Source organism: Chamaea fasciata, unplaced genomic scaffold, assembly GCF_029207755.1.
Source record: "Chamaea fasciata isolate MVZ Bird 193981 ecotype frontalis unplaced genomic scaffold, bChaFas1.0.hap1 SCAF_3, whole genome shotgun sequence".
In the NCBI taxonomy this organism is placed as follows: domain Eukaryota; kingdom Metazoa; phylum Chordata; class Aves; order Passeriformes; family Sylviidae; genus Chamaea; species Chamaea fasciata.
Genome location: NW_027094088.1, coordinates 26299981 through 26307803, shown reverse-complemented (window position 1 = coordinate 26307803; position 7823 = coordinate 26299981).

Here is a 7823-nt window from a genome sequence, read left to right as displayed (position 1 = left end):
TGCCACAATTCCTGTGGCAGCACTGAATGTTATTCCATGCACACCAGTAGACAGTTGTAAATAATTTGCATTCCTATATGCATTTCTGCTTTTTATAGGATGTGACCTCAGCTAGACCAAAAGGTGCCTGAGGGATGATTGCCCTCCAGGAACAGCACTGGTTTTATCTCAAATATATGAATATCACACAAAAAGAGCAAAGCAGAAGGGTGGAGAGGGGGAAAGGTAGTAGGAGTTTATGTCTTTGCATTTAATAGCCCATGGTGTCTTTTTCTTCAAGGAATTTGTCCATTCGCTTTTGAATTTGTTTCGATTTTGGACTTGTAGATGCTTCATGCATTCTGTGGCAAGGAGTTTTGCAGCACACCCACAGACTCAAGGAGCTCTCTTTGATGTGCCCATTCTGGGCTTTTTATCCACCAGGACTAACCCTTGGGAAGCAGGCCACTGCCACCCTTTATGGAGCAACCCACAATGCAATTTATCCTCCACTGGTGGAGTCGGTGGCTACTGGTGAGCCAGAGGTAGAGTTTTTTGTGTCAGGTATCTTTGACACTGGTCTTGGCAGCACATCTTGGAGACAACATTGTCAAGCACATCACCAGCTGTGCTATTTTTGAGATGAGGTGGCACAAAAGAGGTTCTGTGCCCTGCTTTGTCTGAACTGAAGTTGTATAAGTTCTCAGCCACTTTTCTGAGGAAAACAGGCACGTGGCAGATTTTCACCCTCGGGCAGGAACACAAAGGCATGGCTGATAATGTGTAACAAAGGGCACAGAACTCCTAGGAATGGGAAAAATAAGACTCTATGGTGTTTAGGCCTTTCAGAAACTAAAGATGGACAGCATCCAAGACTGTGTTCTGTGTTATCACCAGAGGGAGAACCCAGAAGTTCTAATTACAACGCGCTGCCTGACACACTCAACTCTCCTTCTCTTGGGGGCAAGAGACAAAAATATGTGAGATTTCCCTCCAGTCATTCCTGTAGGTTTCAGGATGCCCTACTGGAAAATCATGTTGGAGAGCGGGATGAAGGCCCTTCTGATGTGACAAAATGGTTGAAAGAAGCAGGGAGGCTTTTAAGAAGACGCAGCAACTGAAGTAGAGGTGGTGCCCTTACCAATAGGTTTGTTCTCCAGAAACCTTGTATCTGTCACCCTGCAGAGACATTCATATCTGTTCCAAGCAAGCATAAAGCATGACATCATATTAGCAGGACTCGTTCGCTTTCCATAATGCATCAAACCGCAAAAGGTCTCACTCTTCTGTCTCTGGCAGTTACAGAAAATAGCCTTTTAGTTCCTGCTTAAATATGTTATTAGTTCTTACCCGTGCAGCAAATTTGTGTTCAATTTCTAGAAAAAATTTTGAACGGAGGCTGCATTTGAAACCAGATGGCCACAGATAACCTATCCTTGTGCTGGTATTTGTAGCCTAAATATAAAAATGGATGTTACACTATCGTATAGATATATATATATCGTTGTGTTTAGCCTTAGTTTTTCCAATAAACCAAATGTGATCAAAACTCAGTCTTTTGTTCCAAAGCAATCAGTGATTCCTAGGGGTGTGCTGCTTTTTGTCTCTTAAGAAGATGTGTGGCAGAGAATCCCCTCGTGTTAGGATGCAGGATTTTCTATGCTCAGAAATTAATGCCTATTCAATTTAAAAATTTCAAGGATACTTTGTGCTGGCTGCCTGAGCCTTCCAGAATGTGTCACTCTAATTAAATTGCTCCTTATTATTGCAACAAGGGGAATGTGGGTGAAAGAATGCACCTCTTGCTCGAGTTGAACAACATCCCTTTGCCACTGAGGGTCAGTGGTGTTGACTGTCTGGGTGCCATCTACCTCTGTAAGCTTTGTCCAAAAGGAAATATGTGCCATTAGTTATGTTTTTGTCTGCGACATCAAGACTTCATGTCTGCTAGGAGGAGATCCAGGTGTGCCATTTTTTATTGTGGGAAGGAAACCCCCAGGGGTCATTAATTGATGACTGAGGAGCTCATTTCTGTTTAGCATCACTAACAGGGGTACACGACTGCAGTCCCCAAACACTGAAAATCTTAAACCTCACAAAGTAGGTGAGTTTGTAGCTGCCGCTCTGGGGCACATTTCACTGAATAGAATTGCTGTCATTGAAAAGTCTTTGATCCCCGCTCTGATCCTTTCTTTTCCATCAGGCTGCCTATATACAGTTTATTTGTTTTCCATCCAGCCTCATGAGAGTCTATTTTGTCATCATCACAGCTTTTGTGAGGCTCCACAGAGGTTTCTGGGTCAGGTTAAATCACTTTTGTCTCCGCAGTAGCCCAGCAGGATACCCAGGGCCCTCCCTCACATCCCCCCTGGAAATGAAAAGCGTATTCAGCACTGCCCAGATGCTGTTTGACAGTCCTCAGGACATTTTGTCCGATATAACTCCAGAGCAGCGGCAACTGCCCCAAGTGCCTGGAAACTGAGCCAAATCCTCCCTGGCTAAATCCTTTGTTCTCACTTAAATTTTTGGCCCATCACCCCCAGAAAGGAATAAACCATGGAAACCAATGGCTCACAGAATTTAGTCTATCTGTAGTTATGGTCCTGGGAGTGACCTCCCTAAAAGCAGAAAATAGGTTTCTGTTGCAGTTTGCCTTCGCCACCCTGAAGGGTTGGAGTTGACATATCCCGATCTGGAGAAGCATCCCTGCCCCACCAAGCTCTCCCCATGGACCTGGCAGGCAGGAGAGTCGCTGCTCTACGGAAGGGGCTAAACCCACTGCATGCTTAGGGGTCATTGTGTAGGCCAGGCCTGTCAGCGTGGCCAAGGTCCTGGGGAACGGCTGCAATCCTACTTTCTGTGTGCTCCATAGCCTGGGCAACACAGACTTGGTCATCACTTTTTCATGGTGTCAGAACTGCTCTGTCCAATGGGATGGCCACCTGCTCCTGCTCAGTATTTGGATATTTCAAACAGCTCATTCACCCCCCCCACCTCCCCTCCCTGCCACCCTGCTCACCCCTCTCTCCCAGCCCCTGCCTGGACTCCTCACTTGTTTTCACTAGTGTGGCTCCATCAGGCCTGTTCCCAACTCACTCTGATGCAAGTGTGGAGAGACACAAGCCCTAATTCAGTCTGGCAGCCGGGAGGTTTAACTCTCCTGAGAGCAGAGCTGAGCTTGCATGAGTAATACCTAGCCACTTGGAGCACTGCTAGGAGACAAGGACTGGGCTAGTGGGGGTGCAAGGCTGAGGTGACGCAGAAAGCAACTCAAGCAGAATCAACTCCAAAATGAAAGTTAACCCATCCTCCCTTGTACCAGCCATCAGGTCCCGTGCGGCAATGCTGAAGCCCAGGAGCAGCACTGGCAGCTTCTCTCCTGGGCTCTCTGGCAAGGTGAGCTGAGGGATGCTTGGGTGGGTTGAGGTTTTTGTTTTGTCTTGGGTAGTCTCTGCCAGATGAACTGTACTTAGAGAGTCATGAATAAATGATAGCCCGGCAAAGGAGCACTGTCTTCCACAGCTATTCCATGGGGAGGGAGGAGCCTTCTTCATTATGGTGATGTGGCCAGACAGAGGTTATCAGAGCCACCCTCTGAAGTGAGTCTGTCTCATCACTAGCTATAAAGAGAGCCCCAGGTGACAACATTTCTCACCTAGGGCAGTTTCACCATCTATTTAAGCATGGTTTTATTATCAGTTCTCCAAGACCATCTGCCACTCCCTCCCCATTCATAACCACATCTGCCATCTCCTTTGGGAGAGCTCTGAGCACACACACACATAAATACATTGCAAGGCCTATCAGCCATGCATTTGGCCAGATGCAAGCAGAGAGCATTGCTGCTGCAGCCACCAGTCTGACAGGAATTACACAAGAGGGATACAATTTAGAATGAAGTTTTGTTAAAATATCTAGGGGTTTTGTTCATTCACTTTGTAAGGTCGAGAATTTTAGTGCATCTTTATACCAATCACTTTCTATTTGTGGAAGTGAATGCCGTGGCCGAGAGTGGAGTGAGTTAGGTGTGATCCCCATTCAGGAATTAACTAATCCTCTTCTCCAAGTTCCTACACATTATACACACACATACACACAGTGAACAACAGAAGGAGGTAGAAACTTCCCTGTTTGCTGTGGGACTCTGAGCAACAGTGGGAATCTTTTCAGGAAGGGCGTTAGCTGGGCAACTTGCTGACCACCCACCACAGGCAGACAAACCTGATCTGCTCTGGGTTGTGTCACCACAATGGCATGATGGCTTCCATGCATTACAGGAGTGCACAATGGAAGTGTGAGAGCCATCCAAGACTGCAAGGAGAAGAATTCTGGCGGGAAATAATCCCTTATCGAAAAAGCAAGCAGATGTCCAGAGCAGCATCCCTGGAGAGATTCAAACTGACCCTGTGACTTCAAGTCAGACTTACCAGGAGAGGGCAAGCAGTGCTTTCTAGGGTGACTACCCCAGAAAATAGATACCAGAGGAGGACCTGCCTTGCGTTGCTCTGTTGGAAAGCTTGGCCTTGCTTCTGGGCATAGAATCTTGAAAAGTCATGTTCCTCCTTTCCTTTATTGGGGCAGAAAGCGAAGTGACCCAGTTTGATGCACTACAGAGCTGATTCGCTGTCAGATATATAGAATCACAGTCAGAGTAGAGAGTTTGTTGTCTTTCCTGCAACTTTCATCACTCCTCCAGGGCTTCTGCTTCCCTTCAATGCCCAGCTCACAGGCTGAGCTCTTTTAGCTGGAGCTGGAGCTCCAGACAGAGGTCCAGGTTGTTGCTTGGGGTACCCAGCCACATCACTGGGGGGGAGAATACAGAAGGAGCTTCCTCAAATGGGGGTCTGGCACCTTTCTTATAGACTCAGCATTTCTAAATCTGGGGATGAGGGAAAAGGGCTGCATCTCCAGGGAATGGGGCAGCTCAGTGCTCATGTGGGATGAAAGCTGTGCAGTGGACAGTCCGCGTGGTGGGAAGGTAGCACCAGTCACGTTGCTTGGTGTGAATTATTGTGGCAATAACTGCTTATCACAATTTCAGGTAACCCGTGTTGCTTATAAATGACAGGACCACAGCTGGTAATTAAAGGACCATCATTTTTATTCTCAGACCAGACACAGACTGGGTATAATTTCCCTTTCTCAATCTCAGCTGCATTTCACTTATTTTACCCAGTTAACAGCTCGAGGAACAGAGAAGATGCTGGTGCCAGGCCAGGCCTTCGTTTCATTTAGTCAATCCGAGGGCTGTGCTTGGGGACGGGACATTATTAGGGACAATACCAGGGGATCTGGGTAGCCTAAGAATTCTTCTCCATGTCCATGCTCTGACCTGATGTTCCTCGCAGCGCAGTGTGATGGGAGAGCGCTGGTGCTTTGAACAGCGTGTACTGACACTGACCTCTAGTGGGAATAGATCCCTTTATCTTTAGATTTTCCCTGCAGTTTTAACCATTTTAAGTGACACATATTAAAGGGGACTGGAGAGAGCCAAGAATCAGAGCTTCGTTTTTAAAACCTTCAAAACTAAATCAGAACATCAAGATTTGCCTCATAATATATTTAATTATTTCTAATCCCTCTACCATTCTCTTCAATACATTATATAGAGATATTTACGCATAGGTATATCTCTCTGTATTTAAAGCCTCTGAAAATAATGGAAATCCAAAATTTGCACAGTCAGGCAGAAAAGTTCTCTGTTAGGAAGACAGCATAAAAGGGAGCCCAAGCCTTGCCGAATGAGTAACAGAAGGCAAATAATGGGGCAAAGTAGCCAAGTTCCTCTTTCAGACTTTCCAGTAAAATTGTCTGAAAGGTCAATAGAAGCACACCCAGTCAGAAGAGGGGTGGCAGGAGATGGTGCCTGAGCTGGGTGTTAATGGGTGTAGTTGAAAGGTCAGAGCAGAGAGTGGCTGGTCATGGATGCCTGGGGGGCATAGCTGATGTTAATGGGGCGAGCCTGGTCTCCGAACTCAGCTGCAGCAGACCACAGCAACACATCCCTGGCACAGCACTAGCCAGCTCAAAAGAGTTCAAGGCTCACCTTAAGGAAACTGCAAGATCACAAACTCCAGCTAAATTCACATCAGCAGCAAAGGAAGGCCACTTCCAGGGACCACTTGGTAGCCAGAGGTATAGACACCTTGCAATGGACTGGACTACAGAGTCCCCAGTGGTGGGTCTTGAATTGCGTCTTTGCTAGAGCTGGTCCAGGGCTTGCTACTCCAGGTTCTGTGCTTTGTCTGAACTGTTCCTGGACATGTGTTAGTCCTGGAATCAGGATTCACACCTATTTCCCATCTGGAACAGCACATGGCAATATAATCAAGGTGTGACTGAGGCTTGATGCAAAGATAAACCGCAACCAGTTCACAGAAAAATCAAATCTTTGTGTATCACCACACGAGTTTGTGTTTATTTGACCATTTTATCCATAGGAAAGTGTACAAGAAACCATTCCACCATAGAGCTGCATCTAGTATGTTACTAGAGAAAATGGCAAAAGCATCTAGGAAGGCAATTTATGGATAACCTATGGAAAGCTGAAAGAATAGAAATTCTGTGTGGGGATCAGGAACAACAGCTACAGGTGGAGCTAGGATGCAGCCACCACCAGAGTGTGAGAGGGAGTGACATGGATGTATGGCCCAGATCCCCATACTGCACCGGACAGAGCTGACAGACATGGGAGAAGCTCCTTTCCCTTAGTAATTGTAATCTTGCAGTGACACATTGCCAGAGACACAACTGGAGGCACTGAAGCAGATCCTGAGTATGGGGGGAAAACTTGTGACTGCAAGTCATTGATGCTGAGACTTATCTGTCTCCCTGCTGCTGCTGTCACACCCCAAAACCTTTCTTCCTACAAACCCAAATCAACAGCTGCAGTGTGGGATAGGGAAATATTTATCACTCTGCATGTGAGTCCATCCAGTATCCATCACCAAGCTCTTTCCAGGTAGGCTTCCCTGCAGGAGATTGTTCCCCTCCTGCTCAGATGAACTGGAAGAATGGGCATCCTGCAGAGACAGAAAGTCATCTCAAGCAAAAAAAGCAAAAAGTGAAACTGATTTTAGTGTCAGCTGTGTTCAGAGCTATCTAGTTTGTCTTTTGAGGAAAGCCCACTGCTTGGGACACTGGAAGGTAATTACATGACATCTGCGCAGATCCGTAGGAGTTTTGGCATTGGGAGGAGAGCACTGAAACGCAGTCTGGTCAATCACTCACAGGCTCTGAGCTGGGTCTTCATTCAGCCTTCTATCTTCAGCTTTGATCTCTATGTCTTGGCTGCTCTTGTGTGAGCCCTGTCTGGGCTTTGAAAGGATTTCTGTTTGCAACACAAAAAGGTGGTGGGCAGTGGCTGGACCAAGGGGTCTGTGCAGCCAGCGACGGTGACCTCCTGGCTTTTCCTGTACAGGGAGAACCGATGAGAAGGTGTCTTAGTGAGTGGAACAGTTAAATGTACGTACACGGGAAAAGCAAACGCCTCGTTTGCACCTCTGCTACAAGCGGCATCCACCATATTGTTTCCCACAGAGCCTGTGTCTTCAGTCAGCACCTGCACACGCAACAGCATCCCTCCTCACCCACACACCGCCTGGTTGGGCAAGATCCCTCTCCCTCCCCTGGCAGACCTGCCTGCTATTTAAAGAACCCAAACCAACCGGGCAGGGCAGGAGGCACGTCCAGGACACACCGGCATGCCCTGCCCGGCCTAGGCCACCTCCCCGCTCTGAGCACCCCGGGTGGCAGCCCTCGCCCACGCTGCCGTGGCCACCGTAACTTCCCTCCCCCCGGGCGCTCCGGCGCTGCCCCGGACAGGGAGGGCGGGCAGAGGCAGC